A 14,709-nucleotide genomic window follows, 5' to 3' on the forward strand; every position below is an offset into this window, starting at 1 on the left:
TTTTTTTTTTTTTTTTTTTTTTTTTTGAGACGGAGTCTCGCTGTGTCGCCCAGGCTGGAGTGCAGTGGCGCGATCTCGGCTCACTGCAAGCTCCGCCTCCCGGGTTCACGCCATTCTCCCGCCTCAGCCTCCGAGTAGCTGGGACTACAGGCACCCGCCACCACGCCCGGCTAGTTTTTGTATTTTTAGTAGAGACGGGGTTTCACCGCGTTAGCCAGGATGGTCTCGATCTCCTGACCTCGTGATCCACCCGCCTCGGCCTCCCAAAGTGCTGGGATTACAGGCTTGAGCCACCGCGCCCGGCCTGTTCTACTATTCTTTTCCCACTAAAAAGTCTTGGCACCCTTACAGAAAATCAGTTAACCAGAAATGTATAGTTTTATTTCTGGACTGTCAATTCTATTCTATTCATCTATTTGTCTATCATGCCAATAGCACATAGTCTTAATTATTGTAGTTTTGTAGTATGTTTAAAATCGGAGGCCAGGTGTGGTGGCTCATGCTGGTAATTCCAGCATTTTCGGAGGCTGAGGTGGGCACTTGAGGTCAGGCATTTGAGCCTGGCCAACGTGACGAAATCCCATCTCTACCAAAAAAACAAAAATCAACTGGATGTGGTGGCAGGTGACTGTAATACCCGCTTCTTGGGAGGCTGAGGCAGGAGAATCTCTTGAACCCAGGAGGCGGAGGCTGCAGTGAATGGCGATCATGCCACTGCACTCCAGCCTGGGCGACAGAGTGAGACTCCATCTCAAGAAAGAAAAAATAAAAATAAATAAATAAATAAATAAACAAATAAATAAAATAGGGAAATGTGAAGGCTGTCAGACTGAAGACCCTGATGATGTTACAATTCAAATCAAAGGCCTCTGCTAGCAGAATTGTCTCTTGCTTGGAGGAGGTCAGTTTTTTTTTTTTTTTTTTTTTGAGACGGAGTCTCGCTCTGTTGCCAGGCTGGAGTGCAGTGGTGTGATCTTGGCTCACTGCAACCTCCGACTCCCAGGTTCAAGCGATTCTCCTGCCTCAACATCCGGAGTGTCTGGGATTACAGGCAAGTGCCACCACGTCCAGCTAATTTTTGTATTTTTTTAGTAGAGACAGGGTTTCACCATGTTGGCCAGGATGGTCTCGATCTCCTGACCTCGTGATCCACTCGCCTTGGCCTCCCAAAGTGCTGGGATTACAGGCGTGAGCCACCGCGCCCGGCCAAGGTCAGTCTTTTGTTCTATTCAGAACCTCAACTGATTGAACAGGGTCCTCCAACATTATGGAAGGCAATCTGCTTTACTCAAAGTTGACCAATTTAAATGTCACTCTTATTCAAAAACGCCATCACCAAAGCATCCAGAATAATGTTTGACCACAAATGTGGGCACTGTGGCCCAGCCAAATAAACACATAAAATGAATCATCAAAATAACTTATGATTTTCACCACTGAATAATATTCTATTGTATGGATATACCACAGTTTTATTATCCATTCTTCTATTGAAGGACATTTTGGTTGCTTCCTGTTTGGGGAGAGTGTGAAAAAGCTATTATACATATTTGTGCAGGGGTTTAGAGGTAGACGTAAGTTTTCAACTCAATTAGATAAATACCTACAAATTTTCAACTCAATTGGGTAAATATCTACGACCTAGCAATGGCTGGATCACATGGTTATAATCTATTTCACTTCGTATCAAACTGCCAAACCATCTTGCAAAGTGATTGTACAGTTTTGCATTTTCACCAGCAATGAGTGAAGGTTGCTGTTGCTCCACATCCTCATCAGCTCTTGGTGTTGTCAGTATTTTGCATGTTAACTGCTTTGATAGATGTGCAGTGATACCTGACTGTTGCTTTAATTTGCAACTCTCTAATGGCATATGACATTGAGTATCTTTTTGTATGCTTTCTCATTTTTATTTCATATTTCTCCAAATATTTCTCTACCTTCCTCTCTCTCTTCTTACCTTCTGTTACTCCAACAGCCAACAGCCAACAACCGTGTAAGTGAGCCTCCTGGGAAGGGGATTCTCCAGCCCCACACAAGCCCCACACAAGAAGATGGTAGCCCTGGCCAGAGACAAAAAGCAAACAGCCTGGAAGATTGATCCTGTGTGCAGAATATTGTCCTCTGTGTCTCCTTGGATGACACGGGAACTGTTGATAACACCCAGCCCAGGGGTTTACCTGAAGGCCGAACCAGGTGACGTCAGGCAGATAAAACTCTTGTTTTGTAAACTTGGGAAACTTCTCATTCATACTCTTACTGTTGTGTGGAGCGAAAACATATGAAGATGTGAATTTGGAAGAGCTGGAGGATCATGTAGACGAATTTAATGAGGAGGATGAACATGCCATTGAAATGTACAGACAGTAGAGACTGGCTGAGTGGAAAGCAACTAAACTGAATAATGAATCTGCAGAAGTTTTGGTGATCTCAGGAAAGGATTATGTTCAAGAAGTTACCTACTGACTGGGCACAGTGGCTTACACCTGTAATCCTAGCATTTTAGGAGGCTGAGGCAGGTGGATCACCTGAGGTCAGGAGTTCGAGACTACCCTGGCCAACATGGCAAAACCCCGTCTCTACTAAAAATACAAAAATTAGCCGGGCGTGGTGGCCCATGACTGTAAGCCCAGCTACTCAGGAGGCTGAGGCAGGAGAATCACTTGTATCCGGGAGATGGAGGTTGTGGTGAGCTGAGATCACACCATTGCACTGCAGCCTGGGCACGAAGAGCGAAACTCCGTCTCAAAACAAACAGACAGACCAAAAAAATTAGCCGGGCATGGTGGTGCTCGCCTGTAATCCTAGCTACTGGGGAGGCTGAGGCATGAAAATTGCTTGAACCTGGGAGGCGGAGGTTGCAGTGAGCCAAGATTACACTACTGCACTCCAGCCTGGGCAATGGAGCGTACTAAGTCCAAAAAAAAAAAAAAAATCCATTCTGTAATAAAAGGAATCTAGACTCTTTGGAGAAATAGTTCATTTCAGGGCTGGGGCAGAGATAATACAAGATGAGTCTGGAACATCACGTAGTGACAGAAAGTAAGGAAGTACTCACAAAGTCATGGGGACACTTCAAAAGGACACAAGAGTCAACTCGAAGGAGCTCCCAAGGGCCAAATCTGGGATAATTTGAGCAACAAAATAAGTAATGATAGCAATAAATTATTACCCATAGAATAAAATAACTATCCAGGAGTTTATACTGATATATGTAAATAACTGAGAGAAGAGACAACTCCTCTGTGCAGCAGAACTCTAATAAATGCATGTAGGAGAAGTGATGGAAATAGAAAATCACCATTAGACAAACACCGCAGTCATCATTGTTGCAGGCGCCAATCATTCATTGGTGGATGCTAAAATTAGTGAGTGAAAGTACGATGCAAAAGAAGATATTTGTGTACACTCAAGGTGCACCTCACAACGTTTACTAATCACAAAGGGTGCTATGGTTTGAATGTTTATGTTTCTGTCCCCTCCAAACTTCATGTTGAAACTAATTGCCAATGTGATAGTATCAAGATGTGGGGCCTTTTTTTTTTTTTGGAGAAAGGGTCTTGCTCTGTCATCCAGGCTGGAGTGAAGTGGAGTAGCAATCTCGGCGCACCGCAGCCTCCACCTCCCGGGCTCAAGACATCCTCCCATCTCAGCCTCCCAAGTAGTTGGGACCACAGGCACGTACCACCATGCACGGCTAATGGGATAAACCTCTTATAAAAGAGGCTTCGTGCATTGTTCTGCCACTTTTTTGCCCTTCTGGTCCTCTGCTATGTGAGGACATAGGGTTTGTCCCCTTTGGAGGATGCAGCAACAAGGTGCCATCTTAGAGGCAGAGAGCAGCCCTCACCAGAAACCAAACATGCCGGCCGGCACCTTGATCGTGGACTTCCAGCCTCCAGAACTATGACAAATAAGTTTTTATTGTTTATAAATGACCCAATCTTGGGTAGTTTGTTATAGCAGCAGAAACAGACTAAAATAAAGGGGGAAAGAGTAAATCGACAGTGGAGAAGCCTGGGAGACACCACATGATCAAAGTTAGTATCACCAGTATCATAAGGCATGTCAACATCATGTGCATGTACTAGGAGGCTCTGAGAAGGGCACAATTCACTGCTCTAGGATTCTTGCCAAAAATGAATAACTTCAGACGACACATTACAAGCATCACATAAACACAAAATAATTGAGGGATGTTCCACAAAATAATTGGCTGGTACTCTTCAAAAGTGACAAATTCATGGAAGAAGAAGAAACCAGAGGCTGGGTGCAGGGGCTCACGCCTCGAATCCCAGGATTTTGGGAGGGCGAGGCAGGCGGATCGCTTGAACCCAGGAGTTTGAGACCAGCCTGGGCAACATGGCGAAACCTCATCTCTACAAAAAATACAAAAATTAGCCGAGCATGGTGGCGCGTGCCTACAGTCCCAGCACTTTGGGAGGCCAAGGCAGGCGGATCACGAGGTTAGGAGTTCAAGACCAGCCTGACCAACATGGTGAAACCTCGTCTCTACCAAAAATACAAAAATTAGCCAGGCGTGGTGGCGCGTGCCTGTAATCCCAGATACTCAGGAAGCCGAGGCTGGAGAATTGCTTGAACCCGGGAGGCAGAGGTTGCAGTGAGCCGAGATCACGCCATTGCACTCCAGGCTGGGCGACAGAGCGAGACACTGTCTCAAAAAAGAAAGAAAAAAAGAAACAAACAAACAAAAATAAGTCAGAAGGAGCCAAATCTGGACTATGAGGCAGATGCCTAATGATTTCTTGTTGAAACTCTCACAAAATTGACCTTCTTTGGTGAGAGGAATGATCAGGAGCATTGTCACGGTAGAGGACTCTCTGGTGAAGATTTCCTGGGTGTTTTTCTGAGAAAGCTTTTGCTACACCAAACACTCTCAAAATAAGCAGACGTTGCCATTCTTTGGCTGCCCAGAAAGTCAACAAGCAGAATGTTTTGAGCATCCCCGTAAACTGATGCCATCGCCTTTGCTCTTGACTGGTCTGCTTTTGAGTTGACTGAAGCACTTCCACCTCTTGGAAGCCATTGCTTTAATTGTGCCTTGCCTTCGGTATCCTACTGCGAAAGCCATGTTTCTTCTGTTACAATTCTTCCAAGAAATGTTTCAGGATCTTGATCCTGCTGGTTTTAAAATTTCCATGGAAAGCTCTGCTCTTGTCTCCAACTGATTTGGATGCAATGGTTTTGGCATCCATTGAGTGGAAAGTTTGCTTCACTTAAATTTTTCAGTCAGAATTGTATAAGCTGAACTAACTAAGGTGGCTTAGTGTTGGCTATCATTTCTGCTGTTAATCATTTTAGTCCTCTTCAATCAGGGTACCAATAAGATTTTTTTCCTCACAAATTGTTGCGGGTGATCTGTTGCTGCACACTTCATCTTCAACATCATCTTATCCCTTCTTAAAACAAGTTGCCTATTTGTAAACTGCTGATTTCTCTGGAGCATTGTCTCCATAAACTTTTCATAAAGCATCAGTGATCTCTTCATCCTTCCACCAATGCTTCACTATAAATTTCGTGTTTGTTCTTGCTTCAATTTTAGCATAATTCATGTTTCTTTCATAGGGACTATTTTATTTTATTTTATTTTATTTTATTTTTTTTTTTTTTGAGACGGAGTCTCGCTCTGTCTCCCAGGCTGGAGTGCAGTGGCCGGATCTCAGCTCACTGCAAGCTCCGCCTCCCGGGTTCACGCCATTCTCCTGCCTCAGCCTCCCGAGTAGCTGGGACTACAGGCGCCTGCCACCTCGCCCGGCTAGTTTTTTGTATTTTTTAGTGGAGACAGGGTTTCACCGTGTTAGCCAGGATGGTCTCGATCTCCTGACCTCGTGATCCACCCATCTCGGCCTCCCAAAGTGCTGGGATTACAGGCTTGAGCCACCGCGCCCAGCCAGGGACTATTTTAAAACTGATGTCTTATCCTTCTTAGTGTCTCAAACTAGATTCTGTTCAGACATTTAACATTTTTTTCTATTTTTTTGTATTTCTCTCTCTCTTTTTTTTTTTTTGAGACTGAGTCTTGCCCTGTCGCCAGGCTGGAGTGCAGTGGCGCAATCTCGGCTCATTGCAACTTCCGCCTCCCGAGTTCAAGCGAATGTCCTGCCTCAGCCTCCTGAGTAGCTGAGACCACAGATGCATGCCACCACGCCCAGCTAATTTTTGTATTTTTAGTAGAGACGGGGTTTCACCATGTTGGCCAGGATGGTCTTGATCTATTGATCTCATGATCTACCCACCTTGGCCTACGAAAATGCTGGGATTACAGGCGTGAGCCACCGTGCCCGGCCTTTTTTTTTTTTTTTTTTTTGCGATGGAGTCTCACTCTGTTGCCCAGGTTGGAGTGCAGTAGTGCAATCTCGACTCACTGTAGCCTGGTCGACAAGAGTGAGAGTCCATCACAAAAAACAAAAAACAAAACCAAACAACAAAGTGCATGATGAGGGTTTGGCAGGGTTAGGGAGGCAGGCTGGAAGCAGATCATGCAGAAATCCAAATGTCCCCTTAGAAAGGCCCTTGTCAGATTAGCAAGCCCACGCTGGTCACTGAGCATCTGTCCCAGCCTCCTCCCAGCTGGCTGCCTGGACCACAGAGGCTGGAACAGTTGAAAACAAAAAACAAAAAACAACAACAAAAAACATGGGTTCCAGATATTCCTTCCACAATTTCTTTTATTTTTTATTTTTTTTCAAGACAAGAGTTTCACTCTTGTTGCCCAGGCTGAAGTGCAATGGCACAATCTCAGCTCACAACTTCTGCCTCCCATGTTCAAGCGATTCTCCTGCCTCAGCTTCCTAAGTAGCTGGGATTACAGGCGTGAGCCACCATATCCAGTTAATGTTTGTATTTTTAGTAGAGATGGGGTTTCACCATGTTGGTCAGGCTGGTCTTAAACTCCAGATCTCAGGTGATCCACCCACCTTGGCCCCCCAAACTGCTGGGATTACAGGCATGAGCCACTGCATCCAACCCAGATTCATAAACACAGATGGAAAAATCCTAAGCAAATTATTAGCAAAATGAATCTGGTAATATATAGGAAGAGAACGCACTGTGCCCAAGTTGGATTTATTCTAAAAATGCAAGGTTAGAGATGAGAAAATTGATTAATCTGATTTCCCCCCTTAACAGATTACGGGAGAAAATTGAACAATCTCAAGGATTGCAGAGAGTACATCTTGCCATGTGCAGTGAACTAGACCCTACAAGTACATATCACACCATGTAGTAAGGGACTTGAGGCAAGGAGCAGCAGGACAGGCAGTGGCTGTGCAGAAAGTCTTTTGGTCCAGTTGTTGAGACAGCATCTAGAGTTTGGGAGCCTTATCTGGAATGTGTCAGCTTTGCACTAAATAAATAAAAATTACCCTACACTTTGTGGTTTAAATGAAAAAAAAAAAAAACCCAATTTATTATCTCACAGTTTCTGTAGATGAGGAATGTGGGAGCATTAACTTGGAAGTTCTGCCTCACAGTCTCTCATGAAGTTTGCAGTCAAGATGCTGGCCAGGGCTACTGTCTTCTGAGGGTTTGTGTGGGGCTGCAGGATTGCCTTCCCAGGCAGCTCTCTTACACGGCTGTGGGCTGGGAGGCCTTAGTTCCTCACCATGTGAACCTGTCCACAGGGCTGCTGAGTGTCTCATGACAGCTAGCTTCCCCCAGAGCAAGAGATCCAAGAGACAGTGCAGACAGGAAGCCAAAGTGTGTTTGTGCCAGCTCTCCTAGGTCTCTCACCACCACCTTCATTCGTTCTATTCTTTAGAAGTAAGTCACTAAGTCCAGTTTACATTCGGGGGAGGGGAGCGAGCCTCCATGTCTTGAAAAGAGGAGTATCAGGCCAGGTGCAGTGGCTCACATCTTTAATCCCAATACTTTGGGAGGCCAAGGTGGGCAGATCACAAGGTCAGGAGTTCAAGACCAGCCTGACCAACATGGTGAAACCCCATCTTACTAAAAATACAAAAATTAGCCAGGTGTGGTGGCCCACACCTGTAATCCTAGCTACTCAGGAGGCTGAGGCAGGAGAATCACTAGAATCCGGGAGGCGGAGGTTGCAGTGAGCCAAGATCACGCCACTGCACTCCAGCCTGGGTGACAGAGCGAGACTCTGTCAAAGAAAAGAAAAGAAAAGAAAGAGAGAGAAAGGAAGGAAGGAAGGGGCATCTAGAATGCATGGACATTCCTAAAACCACCTCACCTGGGAGACTCAAGGCCTGGTTGAAACATCCATCCACCTACTTAGTGCCTGTACTGGAAGAAGAGGAAATCAGATAGCCAGAGGATTGTTTCACTTTCAATGCAGCTACAAAACTCCTTGGCCATTCATGTTTCCTGGCAATCGCACTGCAGATGTCTAGAAACTTCACATTTCCACTTTTTTTTCTTACAAAAATGTCATTCAGAATCACAATTCCACTTTCTGAGGTAACTAATCACACCCTCTCCTCTCTCTGCAAAGCTCCAACATGCCTTCTTTCCCTTTTTCTTTTTTTGCTTTGAGACAGGGTTTCACTGTCACCGAGGCTGTTTAGTGCGGTGGCTCGATCTCTGCTCACTGCAACCTCTGCCTCCTGGGCTCAAGCCATCCTCCCACCTCAGCCTCCTGAATAACTTGAACCACAGGTGCGTGCCACCAAGCCCAGCTGATTTTTTGTAGATACAGGGTTTCACCGTGTTGCCCCGGCTGGTCTTGAACTCCTGGGCTTAAGCAGTCTACCCTCCTTGGCCTCCCAAAATGCTGGGATTACAGGTGTGAGCCACTGCGCTCAGCCCCTTTTCCTTTTTCTTCTCCTCTATCTTACCTGAATCTGCACCTGTAAACACTTTCTCCGCCTCCTCTCCTACTAGAATGGAACAGCCATCTTTCTCCTCTTTTCTTTTTTATTTTTATTTTTTTTATACAGACGGGGTCTCGCTATATTGACCAGGCTGGTCTCAAACTCCTGGGATCAAGTGATCCTCCTGCCTCAGCCTCCCAAAGTGCTAGAATTATAGGCGTGAGCCACCACGCCCAACCTCTCTCTTCCTTTCAAAGCTTCTGGGTCCTCCTCACCTGCTCGCCTCCCCTCCCTTCTTGATTTCTCAAAGTCATCACTTCTCTATGTGCTTCCTGGTTTGTTTTTTGTCTTTAATATTCTGTAAGCTTCATAAGGGAAGGGAGGTTTTTCTATTTCATTTGCTAATACATTTACAACACTTAGAACAAGACCTGGTTCAAGGTGGACACTGGATAAATACTTGGGTGAATAACTGAGTGAATGAATGTGAAGAGGAAACCCCACCCATTCTAGCTGGAAGGAAAAATGAGGAGGCAGGAGGAGCAAGTGTGAGCAGTAGGAGGAAAGGGGTGTGCCCTGAATCTCCTGCACTAGGCAAAAGTCTCATGAGAGCAGGTGTCTTTTTTGCTCACCCTGGAATCCCAGCACCCAGCCCTGCACCTGGCACATAACAGGTAACTGTGTGCTGATTGCCCAGGTGCCAGCTGATTGCCCAACTTGCACCTTAGCGCCCCAGCCCCTTTCCTTATACTAGTCTTGGGTGATCCATGCTGCCTGTGGATCTGTCCCCGCCTGCCCCTCTATCCTACTTCCCTTTCTCAGATGCTCAGGACAGCCTGAGTTGAGTCCTAATGTGGCCTCACTGCCCAGCTGCCCGTGCCCCTGCAGAGGGATGACAGACATCAACCTCCCGTCCCTGCTCTGCCCTCTGAGGACACCCAGACTCGAGACAACTGCCTAGGGTGGCAGCCTGCCAAGGGGCCCGAGGTGGCTGTTCCCTGGCTTTGCACAGAAACTGTTGGAAATGACAGCCCCGAGACACAGCTTCGATAGTAGGAAGAAGTCACCACAGGCCCTCACTGGAGGGCCGGCCTGGGCAGCAGAGTGAGACTTCCGTCTCTAAAAAAACAAAAACAAAAACAAAAACACCAAAGTGCATGATGAGGGCCAGGCACAGTGGCTCACGCCTGTAGTCCCAGCACTTTGGGAGGCTGAGGTGGGTGGATCACCTGAGGTCAGGAGTTCGAGACCAGCCTGGTCAACATATGAAATCCCATCTCTACTAAAAATAAAAAAATTAACTGAGCATGGTGGCAGGTGCCTGTAATCCCAGCTACTCAGGAGGCTGAGGCAGGAGAATTGCTTATACTCAGGAGGTGGAAGTTGCAGTGAGTTGAGATCATGCCATTGCACTCTAGCCTGGTCAACAAGAGTGAGACTGCATCTCAAAAATAAATAAATAAATAAACAAACAACAAAGTGCATGATGAGGATTTGGCAGGGTTAGGGAGGCAGGCTGGAAGCAGATCATGCAGAAATCCAAATGTCCCCTTAGAAAGGCCCTTGTCAGGCCGGGCGCGGTGGCTCAAGCCTGTAATCCCAGCACTTTGGGAGGCCGAGACGGGCGGATCACGAGGTCAGGAGATCGAGACCATCCTGGCTAACACGGTGAAACCCCATCTCTACTAAAAAATACAAAAAAACTAGCCGGGCGAAGTGGCGGGCGCCTGTGGTCCCAGCTACTCGGGAGGCTGAGGCAGGAGAATGGCGTGAACCCGGGAGGCGGAGCTTGCAGTGAGCTGAGATCCGGCCACCGCACTCCAGCCTGGGCGACAGAGCCAGACTCAGTCTCAAAAAAAAAAAAAAAAAGAAAGGCCCTTGTCAGATTAGCAAGCCCACGCTGGTCACTGAGCATCTGTCCCAGCCTCCTCCCAGCTGGCTGCCTGGACCACAGAGGCTGGAATGGTAAAAATAAATAAATAAATAAAAATAAATAAATAAATAAACATGAGTTGCAGATATTCCTTCTGGTTTTGTTTGTTTGTTTGTTTTAGACTCAGTTTCACTCTTGTCTCCCAGCCTGGAGTGCTGTGGTGCGATCTCGGCTCACCGCAACCTCTGCCTCCTGGGTTCAAGTGATTCTCCTGCCTCAGCCTCCCAAGTAGCTGGGATTACAGGCATGTGCCACCACGGGTGGCTAATTTTTTATTTTTAGTAAAGACAGGGTTTCTTCATGTTGGTCAGGCTGGTCTTGAACTCCCGACTTCAGGTGATCTGCCCCCTTGGCCTCCCAAAGTGCTGGGATTATAGGTGAGAGCCACCGTGCCCAGCCTCCTTCCACAGTTTCAATCATGTGAGACTTACATTTGGAACCAAGTAGAGTCGAGGGAGACAGGTAACAGCCCTCGGGCACTCCTTCTGCTGGTGTGGGTCCAGCAGGGATAGTGAGACTGGGCCTAATGCACTGTGGAGCTTTCCAGATTCTGGGATTGCAGTTAGTGTCTCACTTGAGCAGCTGAGTATGCATGGCCTGTGACATGCCACTCCAAGTAGATCTGCCAGGGGCCCTTCCCAGGAAATTATTTATAACAATTCCAGCAGAGATGGCTTCTCATCCTCCTTGAAGCTGCTGGACTCTGAGTCCCTGGTTCTGCCAGAGCTCATCACTCTAGACCTTTCAGGCCTAACACAATTCACTTATCCAATCATTCAGTCATCCATCATCCACTTAGCCAATCCAATCTTTTTTTTTGAGACAGAGTCTAACTCTGTCGGCCAGGGGCTGGAGTGCAGTGGCGCTATCTTGGCTCACTGCAACCTCGACTTCCTGGGTTCAAGCGATTCTTCTGCCTCAGCCTCCTGAGTAGCTGGGATTACAGGCACGCATCACCATACCTGGTTAATTTTTGTATTTCTAGTAGAGATGGGGTTTCATCATGTTGGCCAGGCTAGTCTTGAACTCCTGACCTCACTCAGGTGATCCACCTGCTTTGGCCTCCCAAAGTGCTAGGATTACAGGCGTGAGCCACAGCGCTCAGCCCAATCATTTGTTGACTCACTTCTTCAACACTCCCTGAGTTCTTATTTTGTAGCAGGCCCTGGCTCTGGGGCCGAGAACAGGGAGTCAAATTAGATTAGGGCTGTGAAACAAGCCACTCTCAAACCTGGAGGCTTATGACAATAACAATCATTTATTTTACCATTACGCAATTTGGGCAAGGCCTGGTTGAGACAGCTCTTCTTGTGCCTCCAGCTTCATCCTTGGAGCTGGAGGACCCTTCAAAGATGGTGCACTCCAATGGCTGGCAAGTTGATCCTGGCTAGAGCTATTTATTTGTTTATTTAAATTCCCCCAGCCAACTGGATGGTAGGGCTAGAGCTTTTTATTCCCTACTTTTTTCATTTTTAAACTTTATCTCACCTTAGGGGTACACTGTTCCTGGAGGTACTGCAATGCTAGGTCAATGTGTGGAGTGGGTGGGGCAAGCTCCTATTCTATCTCTTAGTTCCAAAAATCTATTTAATATAGATTGTGTCCTCGAGTAGAGGACATATCAGATATTAAACTGATAAAAACAGATACTACTACACTTGATCTTACCCAAAAGCCTGAGAATGGAGCTTTGATTCTCCTCTACATGGACCTCCCCACAGGACTGCCTGGGCTTCCTCACAGCATGGTGGCTGAATTCTAAGAGAAGAAAACAGAAGCTGCCAGTTCTGTCTTAAAGGGTAAGTCCAGAATTGGGCACAGCATCATTTCCACCATATTCTACTGGTTCAAAGCAAGTCATCGGCCAAGTCTAGAATTAAGGGGGTGGAGAAGTAAACCCCACTTTTCCATGAGGGAAAGGATAAGGAATTTATGAGCATTTGTAATCCACAAACCTAACTAGGAGTGCAGTTCCATGCTGACTGATTGGTTGGATAACTGACTGTTTGGGTTTGATTGACACAAACTAAGGATTATTTCTCATTATATCTCTTTCTGCATGGTGGGCCTTTTCTGGAGTAACTAACACTGCAGAAAAGTGGCCTCGTCCCACTTTCTGTCACTCACTCCTCCCAAGAAGTAAAGAGACTTTTCTTGGTGAAGTTGTTAGAAGCAACTAGGTATGGGACCCGAAGTGAGATAGGAGGCAGGTCTCGATTCTGGAGGTGGGGCTGGGACACCAGACCAAATTGAGGACTTGCTGAAACAGGGATGGGGGTGGAGGCAGCTTTCCCTAAGACACACCCACCAGTGTGCCATGTCAGTTTACCATTGCCATGGCAACACCTGGAAGTTACTGCCCCTTTCTGTGTTAATGACCAAATGACTCAAGAATTTACCACCCTATTTCTAGAAATTTCTGCATAATCTGCTCTCTAATTTGCATATAATTAAAAGTGGCTATAAATATGACTGCAGAACTGCCTCTGAGCTGCTACTCAGGGTACCCCTGGTCTGCAAGCAGCAGTACATCTGCTGCTGCTGTGCACTGCCACTTCAATAAAAGTGGCTAACAGCACTGGCTCACAGTGGAATTCTTTCCTGGACAAAGCCAAAAACCCTCCCAGCCTAAGCCCCAATTTGGGGGCTTGCCTACCCTACATCAAAGGAGGAGAAACCTTTGGGAGCAGAGTGGGTAAGGCTGTGCAACTCTGGGATGGGTACGGGGACATCAAATGGCATTTTCTCAACAACTCTATTGGTTACAGAAGTAACATTTTTTTTTTTTTTTTTTTTTTGAGACGGAGTCTCGCGCTGTGTCACCCAGGCTGGAGTGCAGTGGCGCGATCTCGGCTCACTGCAAGCTCCGCCTCCCAGGTTCGGGCCATTCTCCTGCCTCAGCCTCCGAGTAGCTGGGACTACAGGCGCCCGCCACCACGCCCGGCTAGTTTTTTTGTATTTTTAGTAGAGACGGGGTTTCACCATGTTAGCCAGGATGGTCTCGATCTCCTGACCTCGTGATCCGCCCGCCTCGGCCTCCCAAAGTGCTGGGATTACAGGCTTGAGCCACCGCGCCCGGCCAGAAGTAACATTTTTATCTCTATCCTATGTGTCTGTTTTTCAGATGGTACTAAACTTGGGCAGGGAAGGACAGGGTATTACATTGCATGCCCTGTAAAAACGCTTGGTCTAAATCTGTCACATACTTGGCACTTAAAACACGTTAAGTGTTAACTAAAAGAATGTTGACATCAGGTGTGACAGGTTTTCTGCTCTAAGGAGATTCTTCAAGCGGTCACTATGTCAACAGACACAGAGGTTTCCCTTTCTTCATATGATGAAGATCAGGGATCCAAACTTATTCGAAAAGCTAAAGAGGCACTATTCGTACCCGTTGAAATAGCAGGTTTTGCAGCACTTGTTACATATGGATTATACACACATTGAAGAGCAGGGGAAATACTCAAATGTCCCTTCATCTGGCTTTGCTGCAGGAGCAACGACTGTTGGTAAGGGCTGTTCCATGTACCGGGAATTCCAGACAAAACCTAAGTCTTAGAAGAAGAGATGCTGTCTTGGTCTCGCTGGAGGAGCTTGCTTTAGTTAGACGTCTCATTATTGAAGTTATGTGTTATTGTGGAAAATAAACTATTTGTAGCCGGGCGCGGTGGCTCAAGCCTGTAATCCCAGCACTTTGGGAGGCCGAGACGGGCGGATCACGAGGTCAGGAGATCAAGACCATCCTGGCTAACACGGTGAAACCCCGTCTCTACTAAAAATACAAAAAACTAGCCGGGCGAGGTGGCGGGCGCTTGTAGTCCCAGCTACTCGGGAGGCTGAGGCAGGAGAATGGCGTAAACCCAGGAGGCGGAGCTTGCAGTGAGCTGAGATCTGGCCACTGCACTCCAGCCTGGGCGACAGAGCGAGACTCCGCCTCAAAAAAAAAAAAAAAAAAAAAAAAAAAAAAAAAAAAAAAAAAAA

The 14,709-nt window shown here is 46.7% G+C and overlaps 1 non-coding gene and 1 pseudogene across 1 annotated transcript; one reads left to right on the plus strand and one right to left on the minus strand.

Annotated features, from left to right (window-relative positions):
* Nucleotides 1-12,218: 12,218 nt before the first annotated feature.
* Nucleotides 12,219-12,416, minus strand: LOC112607530. The gene has a single exon (XR_003115859.1). It is a non-coding gene; the product is annotated as a U2 spliceosomal RNA (small nuclear RNA).
* Nucleotides 12,417-14,014: 1,598 nt separating this feature from the next.
* On the plus strand, nucleotides 14,015-14,287 carry LOC112605633 (annotated as a pseudogene).
* The last annotated feature ends 422 nt before the right edge of the window (nucleotides 14,288-14,709 follow it).

The sequence above is a fragment of the Theropithecus gelada genome, chromosome 14 (genome assembly GCF_003255815.1).
Source record: "Theropithecus gelada isolate Dixy chromosome 14, Tgel_1.0, whole genome shotgun sequence".
Classification (NCBI taxonomy): domain Eukaryota; kingdom Metazoa; phylum Chordata; class Mammalia; order Primates; family Cercopithecidae; genus Theropithecus; species Theropithecus gelada.